The following is an 11,472-nucleotide window of genomic DNA, read 5'->3' as shown; positions in this document are numbered from 1 at the left end:
TTATGGGCAGTATCCTAATATCCCTAACTTTCAGCTAGAAACTTAATTAGCGTAGAAAGATGCGTCTGAATTAGACAAATTTACCCATACAGTTTATGGGCGTGCCAATGATGTCTTGGGTTAGTAAATCGACTTTGAAATTATTAACTTACGGTATCTTCCCTAAGCGTTTGCCGGGGTAACACCCACCTACCCCAAGCAAACTTCCCCCCTTTTCTCTTGAGGCAGAGAGGTATCACCCACGCAGAATCCCCTCGCTTTGCTATTTGAAATTTTCCAAAGCAATTAAAAAAAGTTAAAGCTCTTTGCTAAAGCTATTTGCTAAAACTATCCCTATTTTCTTGCGCTATTTCCCTGTGCTATTCCGCCATAAGCCATGCTGCCCTCTAGCGGTGGATGAAACCAATGGCCGTAGAGATTGCACAGATCAGGTGTCTCCTGTTTAATCTAGACACTAGCGCCACCTAAATTACTAAAAAGAATAGAAATCAGACCAGAGCAGAGTCATGAAACCCTGGTTGGTTCACGCTGAGAGGAATCTCTATATCACGTTTCGTTGGTCTTTGTTAGGGATCGGCCCCGACCCTAATCGGGGTGCATTTTGCTAATCGGGTTTCGAAATTCGGGGCTCAGGGTGAACATTTTTGAACCCCGATCTCAATCGGGGTTGTATCGGGGTGCCTAATCGGGAATGCAACCCCGATTGCAAGCAATAGATCGACGTAAAAACATAATCGATCGAGTCGAAATCTATTATTATTGATGAAAATTGGGGAGTTCGCCCTGGTTGCCCCGATAAACCCGACCTAATTTCATAGTTTGAATTCAGGCGTCATTTTTGCAAATGGTGTCGGGGCAAGTGGGTTAACCTCGATTTTTGCCCTGCCCCGCCCCGGCTGACGAAGCACCACCCCGATTAAGCCCCGATTAAATTTTTCCGGGGCGGGGTGGGGTGGGGCGGTTAACCTGATTTTGGCTAATCGGGGCCGATCGCTAGTCTTAGTGTCTAAAATTTCGACGGTTTTGGGGCGGGGCACAGTGGTGGAAACTCGAATCAGAGTCATCTATCGAGAGAAACTGAGTTATTCAACGGCCATTGTCAGTGTTTCTTTTCGAACTTCAATTTTTTTCATGCTATAATAAAGGAGAAATCAAACAGTCAAGATTACTCTGAAATCATTGCTCAAAATCCTAATAACTTTCAATTACCTTAGTTTTGGTGGGGTCGTATGCACCTAGTTGGAATAAGACCACCTTAAGGCCTTGGTGATCATACCAGGGAGAGACATTTATCTACCATGTACATTTCTACCATTTTCCACCCGTGAGAACGCCTCTTGTGGGTGTGTTGTTTCACTCCACGCAGAAACTCATTTGTAGCAAGATGATGCTAGATGCCACTCCTACCAGGCGGAAAATCACTCGTACGCCCCGACCCAAAATCCTCGTCATTTTGTATACTAGGGGCCCTCACTCCGTTCAGGAAGTTCCCGATAGGGTACGGCCTGGTCGCCAATTCGCCATAATATCTCGGAAAACGTTTGCTCTTCCGGCAAAACAGACTCCGTATACATGTCCTATGAGGCGTGCGCTAATCATCAACGCCTTCATCCCGCCTTCCCACTTTTGTCAAAATCGGCCAAAAATGACATCTCATGAATTTCTCCAAAAATCAGACGGCACAATCGAAATTGAACGCTGATTTCGATTTAGTCATTGGTTTTCTCTTTAGACTAGCCGCTAAAAAAATTAACGAAAACAGTTCTGTTAGCGCACCAACTTCATTTATGGTTTTTAACATGTAAATGAAAAACTATAAGACCAATAAAACAATAAACCTGATTTCCGTGATTTTCATTCAATTCTGAATCTAAATCATGTATTTTAAGCCAAATTTAAAATTTGGCCAAAAAAGAAAAAGTGGGAAGGGTATATAGCCTTTCCACTTTTGTCAAAATTTACCAAAAACGACATCTCTTGAAATTCTCCAAAAATCACACGGAATAATCGAAATTGAACGCTGATTTCGATTTAGTTATTGGTTTTCTCGTTAAACCAGCCGTTTCAAAAATTAACGAAACAGTGCTGTTAGCGCAACAACTTAATTTAGGGTTTTTAAGGATTAAATCAAAAACTATAAGACCAATAGGAAAATAAACCTGATTTTCGTGATTTTCATTCAATTTTGATTCGAATTCATGTATTTTAAGCAAAATTTGAAATTTGGCCAAAAATGAAAAAGTGGGAAGGGTATAGCCTTCCCACTTTTGTCAAAATCTACCAAAAACGACATCTCTTGAAATTCTCCAAAAATCACACGGAATAATCGAAATTGAACGCTGATTTCGATTTAGTTATTGGTTTTCTCGTTAAATCAGCCGTTTCAAAAATTAACGAAACAGTGCTGTTAGCGCAACAACTTAATTTAGGGTTTTTAAGGATTAAATCAAAAACTATAAGACCAATAGGAAAATAAACCTGATTTTCGTGATTTTCATTCAATTTTGATTCGAATTCATGTATTTTAAGCGAAATTTGAAATTTGGCCAAAAATGAAAAAGTGGGAAGGGTATAGCCTTCCCACTTTTGTCAAAATCTACCAAAAACGACATCTCTTGAAATTCTCCAAAAATCACACGGAATAATCGAAATTGAACGCTGATTTCGATTTAGTTATTGGTTTTCTCGTTAAACCAGCCGTTTCAAAAATTAACGAAACAGTGCTGTTAGCGCAACAACTTAATTTAGGGTTTTTAAGGATTAAATCAAAAACTACAAGACCAATAGGAAAATAAACCTGATTTTCGTAATTTTCATTCAATTTTGATTCGAATTCATGTATTTTAAGCAAAATTTGAAATTTGGCCAAAAATGAAAAAGTGGGAAGGGTATAGCCTTCCCACTTTTGTCAAAATCTACCAAAAACGACATCTCTTGAAATTCTCCAAAAATCACACGGAATAATCGAAATTGAACGCTGATTTCGATTTAGTTATTGGTTTTCTCGTTAAACCAGCCGTTTCAAAAATTAACGAAACAGTGCTGTTAGCGCAACAACTTAATTTAGGGTTTTTAAGGATTAAATCAAAAACTACAAGACCAATAGGAAAATAAACCTGATTTTCGTGATTTTCATTCAATTTTGATTCGAATTCATGTATTTTAAGCGAAATTTGAAATTTGGCCAAAAATGAAAAAGTGGGAAGGGCCTTCCCACTTTTGTCAAAATCTACCAAAAACGACATCTCTTGAAATTCTCCAAAAATCACACGGAATAATCGAAATTGAACGCTGATTTCGATTTAGTTATTGGTTTTCTCGTTAAACCAGCCGTTTCAAAAATTAACGAAACAGTGCTGTTAGCGCAACAACTTAATTTAGGGTTTTTAAGGATTAAATCAAAAACTACAAGACCAATAGGAAAATAAACCTGATTTTCGTAATTTTCATTCAATTTTGATTCGAATTCATGTATTTTAAGCAAAATTTGAAATTTGGCCAAAAATGAAAAAGTGGGAAGGGTATAGCCTTCCCACTTTTGTCAAAATCTACCAAAAACGACATCTCTTGAAATTCTCCAAAAATCACACGGAATAATCGAAATTGAACGCTGATTTCGATTTAGTTATTGGTTTTCTCGTTAAACCAGCCGTTTCAAAAATTAACGAAACAGTGCTGTTAGCGCAACAACTTAATTTAGGGTTTTTAAGGATTAAATCAAAAACTATAAGACCAATAGGAAAATAAACCTGATTTTCGTGATTTTCATTCAATTTTGATTCGAATTCATGTATTTTAAGCGAAATTTGAAATTTGGCCAAAAATGAAAAAGTGGGAAGGGTATAGCCTTCCCACTTTTGTCAAAATCTACCAAAAACGACATCTCTTGAAGTTCTCCAAAAATCACACGGAATAATCGAAATTGAACGCTGATTTCGATTTAGTTATTGGTTTTCTCGTTAAACCAGCCGTTTCAAAAATTAACGAAACAGTGCTGTTAGCGCAACAACTTAATTTAGGGTTTTTAAGGATTAAATCAAAAACTACAAGACCAATAGGAAAATAAACCTGATTTTCGTGATTTTCATTCAATTTTGATTCGAATTCATGTATTTTAAGCGAAATTTGAAATTTGGCCAAAAATGAAAAAGTGGGAAGGGTATAGCCTTCCCACTTTTGTCAAAATCTACCAAAAACGACATCTCTTGAAATTCTCCAAAAATCACACGGAATAATCGAAATTGAACGCTGATTTCGATTTAGTTATTGGTTTTCTCGTTAAACCAGCCGTTTCAAAAATTAACGAAACAGTGCTGTTAGCGCAACAACTTAATTTAGGGTTTTTAAGGATTAAATCAAAAACTATAAGACCAATAGGAAAATAAACCTTATTTTCGTGATTTTCATTCAATTTTGATTCGAATTCATGTATTTTAAGCAAAATTTGAAATTTGGCCAAAAATGAAAAAGTGGGAAGGGTATAGCCTTCCCACTTTGGTCAAAATCTACCAAAAACGACATCTCTTGAAATTCTCCAAAAATCACACGGAATAATCGAAATTGAACGCTGATTTCGATTTAGTTATTGGTTTTCTCGTTAAACCAGCCGTTTCAAAAATTAACGAAACAGTGCTGTTAGCGCAACAACTTAATTTAGGGTTTTTAAGGATTAAATCAAAAACTATAAGACCAATAGGAAAATAAACCTGATTTTCGTGATTTTCATTCAATTTTGATTCGAATTCATGTATTTTAAGCGAAATTTGAAATTTGGCCAAAAATGAAAAAGTGGGAAGGGTATAGCCTTCCCACTTTTGTCAAAATCTACCAAAAACGACATCTCTTGAAGTTCTCCAAAAATCACACGGAATAATCGAAATTGAACGCTGATTTCGATTTAGTTATTGGTTTTCTCGTTAAACCAGCCGTTTCAAAAATTAACGAAACAGTGCTGTTAGCGCAACAACTTAATTTAGGGTTTTTAAGGATTAAATCAAAAACTACAAGACCAATAGGAAAATAAACCTGATTTTCGTGATTTTCATTCAATTTTGATTCGAATTCATGTATTTTAAGCGAAATTTGAAATTTGGCCAAAAATGAAAAAGTGGGAAGGGTATAGCCTTCCCACTTTTGTCAAAATCTACCAAAAACGACATCTCTTGAAATTCTCCAAAAATCACACGGAATAATCGAAATTGAACGCTGATTTCGATTTAGTTATTGGTTTTCTCGTTAAACCAGCCGTTTCAAAAATTAATGAAACAGTGCTGTTAGCGCAACAACTTAATTTAGGGTTTTTAAGGATTAAATCAAAAACTATAAGACCAATAGGAAAATAAACCTTATTTTCGTGATTTTCATTCAATTTTGATTCGAATTCATGTATTTTAAGCAAAATTTGAAATTTGGCCAAAAATGAAAAAGTGGGAAGGGTATAGCCTTCCCACTTTTGTCAAAATCTACCAAAAACGACATCTCTTGAAATTCTCCAAAAATCACACGGAATAATCGAAATTGAACGCTGATTTCAATTTAGTTATTGGTTTTCTCGTTAAACCAGCCGTTTCAAAAATTAACGAAACAGTGCTGTTAGCGCAACAACTTAATTTAGGGTTTTTAAGGATTAAATCAAAAACTATAAGACCAATAGGAAAATAAACCTGATTTTCGTGATTTTCATTCAATTTTGATTCGAATTCATGTATTTTAAGCAAAATTTGAAATTTGGCCAAAAATGAAAAAGTGGGAAGGGTATAGCCTTCCCACTTTTGTCAAAATCTACCAAAAACGACATCTCTTGAAATTCTCCAAAAATCACACGGAATAATCGAAATTGAACGCTGATTTCGATTTAGTGAATGGTTTTCTCGTTAAACCAGCCGTTTCAAAAATTAACGAAACAGTGCTGTTAGCGCAACAACTTAATTTAGGGTTTTTAAGGATTAAATCAAAAACTATAAGACCAATAGGAAAATAAACCTGATTTTCGTGATTTTCATTCAATTTTGATTCGAATTCATGTATTTTAAGCAAAATTTGAAATTTGGCCAAAAATGAAAAAGTGGGAAGGGTATAGCCTTCCCACTTTTGTCAAAATCTACCAAAAACGACATCTCTTGAAATTCTCCAAAAATCACACGGAAAAATCGAAATTGAACGCTGATTTCGATTTAGTGAATGGTTTTCTCGTTAAACCAGCCGTTTCAAAAATTAACGAAACAGTGCTGTTAGCGCAACAACTTAATTTAGGGTTTTTAAGGATTAAATCAAAAACTATAAGACCAATAGGAAAATCAACCTGATTTTCGTGATTTTCATTCAATTTTGATTTGAATTCATGTATTTTAAGCAAAATTTGAAATTTGGCCAAAAATGAGAAATTGGGAAGGGAAAATGAAAAGTGGGCCTTCCCACTTTTGTCAAAATCTACCAAAAACGACATCTCTTGAAATTCTCCAAAAATCACACGGAATAATCGAAATTGAACGCTGATTTCGATTTAGTTATTGGTTTTCTCGTTAAACCAGCCGTTTCAAAAATTAACGAAACAGTGCTGTTAGCGCAACAACTTAATTTAGGGTTTTTAAGGATTAAATCAAAAACTATAAGAGCAATAGGAAAATAAACCTGATTTTCGTGATTTTCATTCAATTTTGATTCGAATTCATGTATTTTAAGCAAAATTTGAAATTTGGCCAAAAATGAAAAAGTGGGAAGGGTATAGCCTTCCCACTTTTGTCAAAATCTACCAAAAACGACATCTCTTGAAATTCTCCAAAAATCACACGGAATAATCGAAATTGAACGCTGATTTCGATTTAGTTATTGGTTTTCTCGTTAAACCAGCCGTTTCAAAAATTAACGAAACAGTGCTGTTAGCGCAACAACTTAATTTAGGGTTTTTAAGGATTAAATCAAAAACTATAAGAGCAATAGGAAAATAAACCTGATTTTCGTGATTTTCATTCAATTTTGATTCGAATTCATGTATTTTAAGCAAAATTTGAAATTTGGCCAAAAATGAAAAAGTGGGAAGGGTATAGCCTTCCCACTTTTGTCAAAATCTACCAAAAACGACATCTCTTGAAATTCTCCAAAAATCACACGGAATAATCGAAATTGAACGCTGATTTCGATTTAGTGATTGGTTTTCTCGTTAAACCAGCCGTTTCAAAAATTAACGAAACAGTGCTGTTAGCGCAACAACTTAATTTAGGGTTTTTAAGGATTAAATCAAAAACTATAAGACCAATAGGAAAATAAACCTGATTTTCGTGATTTTCATTCAATTTTGATTCGAATTCATGTATTTTAAGCAAAATTTGAAATTTGGCCAAAAATGAAAAAGTGGGAAGGGTATAAGCCTTCCCACTTTTGTCAAAATCTACCAAAAACGACATCTCTTGAAATTCTCCAAAAATCACACGGAATAATCGAAATTGAACGCTGATTTCGATTTAGTGAATGGTTTTCTCGTTAAACAAGCCGTTTCAAAAATTAACGAAACAGTGCTGTTAGCGCAACAACTTAATTTAGGGTTTTTAAGGATTAAATCAAAAACTATAAGACCAATAGGAAAATAAACCTGATTTTCGTGATTTTCATTCAATTTTGATTCGAATTCATGTATTTTAAGCAAAATTTGAAATTTGGCCAAAAATGAAAAAGTGGGAAGGGTATAGCCTTCCCACTTTTGTCAAAATCTACCAAAAACGACATCTCTTGAAATTCTCCAAAAATCACACGGAAAAATCGAAATTGAACACTGATTTCGATTTAGTGAATGGTTTTCTCGTTAAACCAGCCGTTTCAAAAATTAACGAAACAGTGCTGTTAGCGCAACAACTTAATTTAGGGTTTTTAAGGATTAAATCAAAAACTATAAGACCAATAGGAAAATAAACCTGATTTTCGTGATTTTCATTCAATTTTGATTTGAATTCATGTATTTTAAGCAAAATTTGAAATTTGGCCAAAAATGAAAAAGTGGGAAGGGTAAAGCCTTCCCACTTTTGTCAAAATCTACCAAAAACGACATCTCTTGAAATTCTCCAAAAATCACACGGAATAATCGAAATTGAACGCTGATTTCGATTTAGTTATTGGTTTTCTCGTTAAACCAGCCGTTTCAAAAATTAACGAAACAGTGCTGTTAGCGCAACAACTTAATTTAGGGTTTTTAAGGATTAAATCAAAAACTATAAGACCAATAGGAAAATAAACCTGATTTTCGTGATTTTCATTCAATTTTGATTCGAATTCATGTATTTTAAGCAAAATTTGAAATTTGGCCAAAAATGAAAAAGTGGGAAGGGTATAGCCTTCCCACTTTTGTCAAAATCTACCAAAAACGACATCTCTTGAAATTCTCCAAAAATCACACGGAATAATCGAAATTGAACGCTGATTTCGATTTAGTTATTGGTTTTCTCGTTAAACCAGCCGTTTCAAAAATTAACGAAACAGTGCTGTTAGCGCAACAACTTAATTTAGGGTTTTTAAGGATTAAATCAAAAACTATAAGACCAATAGGAAAATAAACCTGATTTTCGTGATTTTCATTCAATTTTGATTCGAATTCATGTATTTTAAGCAAAATTTGAAATTTGGCCAAAAATGAAAAAGTGGGAAGGGTATAGCCTTCCCACTTTTGTCAAAATCTACCAAAAACGACATCTCTTGAAATTCTCCAAAAATCACACGGAATAATCGAAATTGAACGCTGATTTCGATTTAGTTATTGGTTTTCTCGTTAAACCAGCCGTTTCAAAAATTAACGAAACAGTGCTGTTAGCGCAACAACTTAATTTAGGGTTTTTAAGGATTAAATCAAAAACTATAAGACCAATAGGAAAATAAACCTGATTTTCGTGATTTTCATTCAATTTTGATTCGAATTCATGTATTTTAAGCAAAATTTGAAATTTGGCCAAAAATGAAAAAGTGGGAAGGGTATAGCCTTCCCACTTTTGTCAAAATCTACCAAAAACGACATCTCTTGAAATTCTCCAAAAATCACACGGAATAATCGAAATTGAACGCTGATTTCGATTTAGTCATTGGTTTTCTCTTTAGACTAGCCGTTAAAAAAATTAACGAAAACAGTTCTGTTAGCGCACCAACTTCATTTATGGTTTTTAAAATGTAAATGAAAAATTATAAGACCAATAGAAAAATAAATCGGATTTCCGTGATTTTCATTCAATTCTAAATCTAAATCATGTATTTTAAGCCAAATTTGAAATTTGGTCAAAAATGAAAAAGTGGGAAGGGTATATAGCCTTTCCACTTTTGTCAAAATCGGCCAAAAATGACATCTCTTGAAATTCTCAAAAAATCAGACGGTATAATCGAAATTGAACGCTGATTTCGATTTAGCCATTGGTTTTCTCTTTAGACTAGCCGTTAAAAAAATTAACGAAAACAGTTCTGTTAGCGCACCAACTTCATTTATGGTTTTTAAAAATGTAAATGAAAAACTATAAGACCAATAGAAAAATAAACCTGATTTCCGTGATTTTCATTCAATTCTGAATCTAAATCATGTATTTTACCACTCACTAATACTCATACTCTTCTTTCTTCTTACCAGGCTTCAGCATCACTCAGAGGATGACCAACATCAATGTTTCTTTTTACTTTCTTTGCAAGACACTTGTTGGTTTCAGACATCAATGCCTCTAATATTCCTGTCCACACAAAGCAGGAAAAGCTTCTTGGCTCAAGGGTCATCTCAAGCAAGTCCAAAGTCATAAACTTCCGAGAGAAGAATTTTTTTTACCGTCTTATACAATAAATAATAAAAATGTAGCTAATATTGTCACGCGAGTTGTATTTGGACAAGAACAAACGAATACAACAAGTGATGACATCAATTCTAAACAATGGTTTAACTCAAACAAAAGGGATAACCCATAACCATTACCAAAAGTTGGAGAAGCGTCTGAAGACCTCTTGGGAAACCAGGGAACTCCTCTTACGGAGCCCAGCTCCGGGAGCTCACCCGATGGAGACTCATCTAACGCAGATTCGGGGTAGCGTTTTATACCGTCGCGCGAATTACTCCCCTTCCGGACTGCATATCTGCGTATCTTTCTTAGAGCGGACTTCTCCCGATAATTTCTTCACCACGATCGCAGCGTTGTCCAAGGAGCGGATGACTCATCTCTGCGAAGAGATAACCAATCTCCCTTTTCACCCGCGACAATATCAACATGCCATAGAGTTGTATGTTAAAGCAAACTGCAAACTAAAAATACTGTTGATAGGTTTTTTTATGCCTATTTATACAAACCAGCATTGTTTAGTTCAGGATAGAAGGGCAGAAATTCTCAATATTTTCCATTGGAATGTTTTCTCTGGGATTGATGTATTCACGATGCACACTGTGTGTAAAGCTGCTGATAGTGACCATACCTGAAGAAACACATTAATAATGAAGGTGTGTGCAAAAGCAGAATCCTTGTGGTTGGCATGAAGATATGGCAAATTTATATCTAGTCGAAGAAAAACCATGGATATAAATTTAAAAATAACAGTAATTAAAATGCAACATGTGATAAACAAAAGATACGCTCAAAAAGTCTAAACTATTCTCAGATAGAATGTGTTGTTTACCGCTGACTAATTATATTGTTGCAATTGCACTGTTTGTTTGTTTCGAGTCACATGTAACTCATTCCACGGTTGGAGATGCAAGATTAATTGTTGAAGGAAAAAATACTGCTAAAACAAAACAAAGTCCTTGAGGCACTCAAGGACTTCACCTAGCTGCCAACAAAGTGAGACATTATGGCATGACTAATTGGATAATGCCTTAAATACCTTTATTAATCAATACGCTCACCAACGGAGCTTTGTTATTGTGCAACGCTCATCGAGGTGCAAACACGCGTACACTTCCAACGTGCGTGTCAAGATCTCGTCAAGTTGTCATTCATTAACTATACAATGCTGATCGAAATCGGCCTAACAATCGATCGATAAATTCAATATGTTGTAGACTCCTCCTCCCTTGAAGGCGTCGTCTATCGAAATCGCTACATGGCAGTACAAGTTGTTTATTTATTTGCTAAATAAACGGACAACTATTAAAAAGTGGATCAAATGGCGTTCCGTAGTTGCCCCTTTTTAATGTAGACGACCATGATCGAAACAATGGAGCTCACACGGCCTGTGAAAAAACCTGTCCGTTGCCGGGCGACGCACAAAGCCTCGCCTTGAAAAATAACTTCGCGGCCTGATTTTTCCCTATCTTCATGACCGACGCGCCATCTCTCTGAAAAAAAATCTCCAGAAATGTCGAGTCGCTCTTAGATTGCTCCGCATTCCTTTATTGTTGAGCCGATAATTGACAGGACCCCTTCGTTAATCTCCGCGTTATCTCCTCTACAACACGACGTCAAGTTTTGCGACGCAGCATCTAAAATAAGAAAACGTATAAAGGATACGTACGAGACCCTGAAATCG

The 11,472-nt window shown here is 35.2% G+C and overlaps 1 long non-coding RNA gene across 4 annotated transcripts; it reads right to left on the bottom strand.

The window, feature by feature from the left end:
• Positions 1–10,112: 10,112 nt before the first annotated feature.
• LOC123470170 lies at positions 10,113–11,094 on the bottom strand. Of its 4 annotated transcripts, none has more exons than XR_006643743.1 (4): positions 10,828–11,094; positions 10,621–10,773; positions 10,298–10,499; positions 10,113–10,170 (listed from the first exon to the last, which is right to left on the bottom strand). It is a non-coding gene; the product is annotated as an uncharacterized LOC123470170 (long non-coding RNA). The 4 variants fall into 4 exon arrangements; XR_006643744.1 differs by having other exon boundaries at positions 10,298–10,419; positions 10,828–11,093; XR_006643742.1 differs by having other exon boundaries at positions 10,144–10,193.
• Between the last annotated feature and the right edge of the window lie 378 nt (positions 11,095–11,472).

This window comes from Daphnia magna, linkage group LG2 (assembly GCF_020631705.1).
Source record: "Daphnia magna isolate NIES linkage group LG2, ASM2063170v1.1, whole genome shotgun sequence".
Taxonomy (NCBI): domain Eukaryota; kingdom Metazoa; phylum Arthropoda; class Branchiopoda; order Diplostraca; family Daphniidae; genus Daphnia; species Daphnia magna.
Note: the sequence above shows the minus strand (reverse complement) of the source record. Positions and strands in the feature narration are given on the sequence as shown.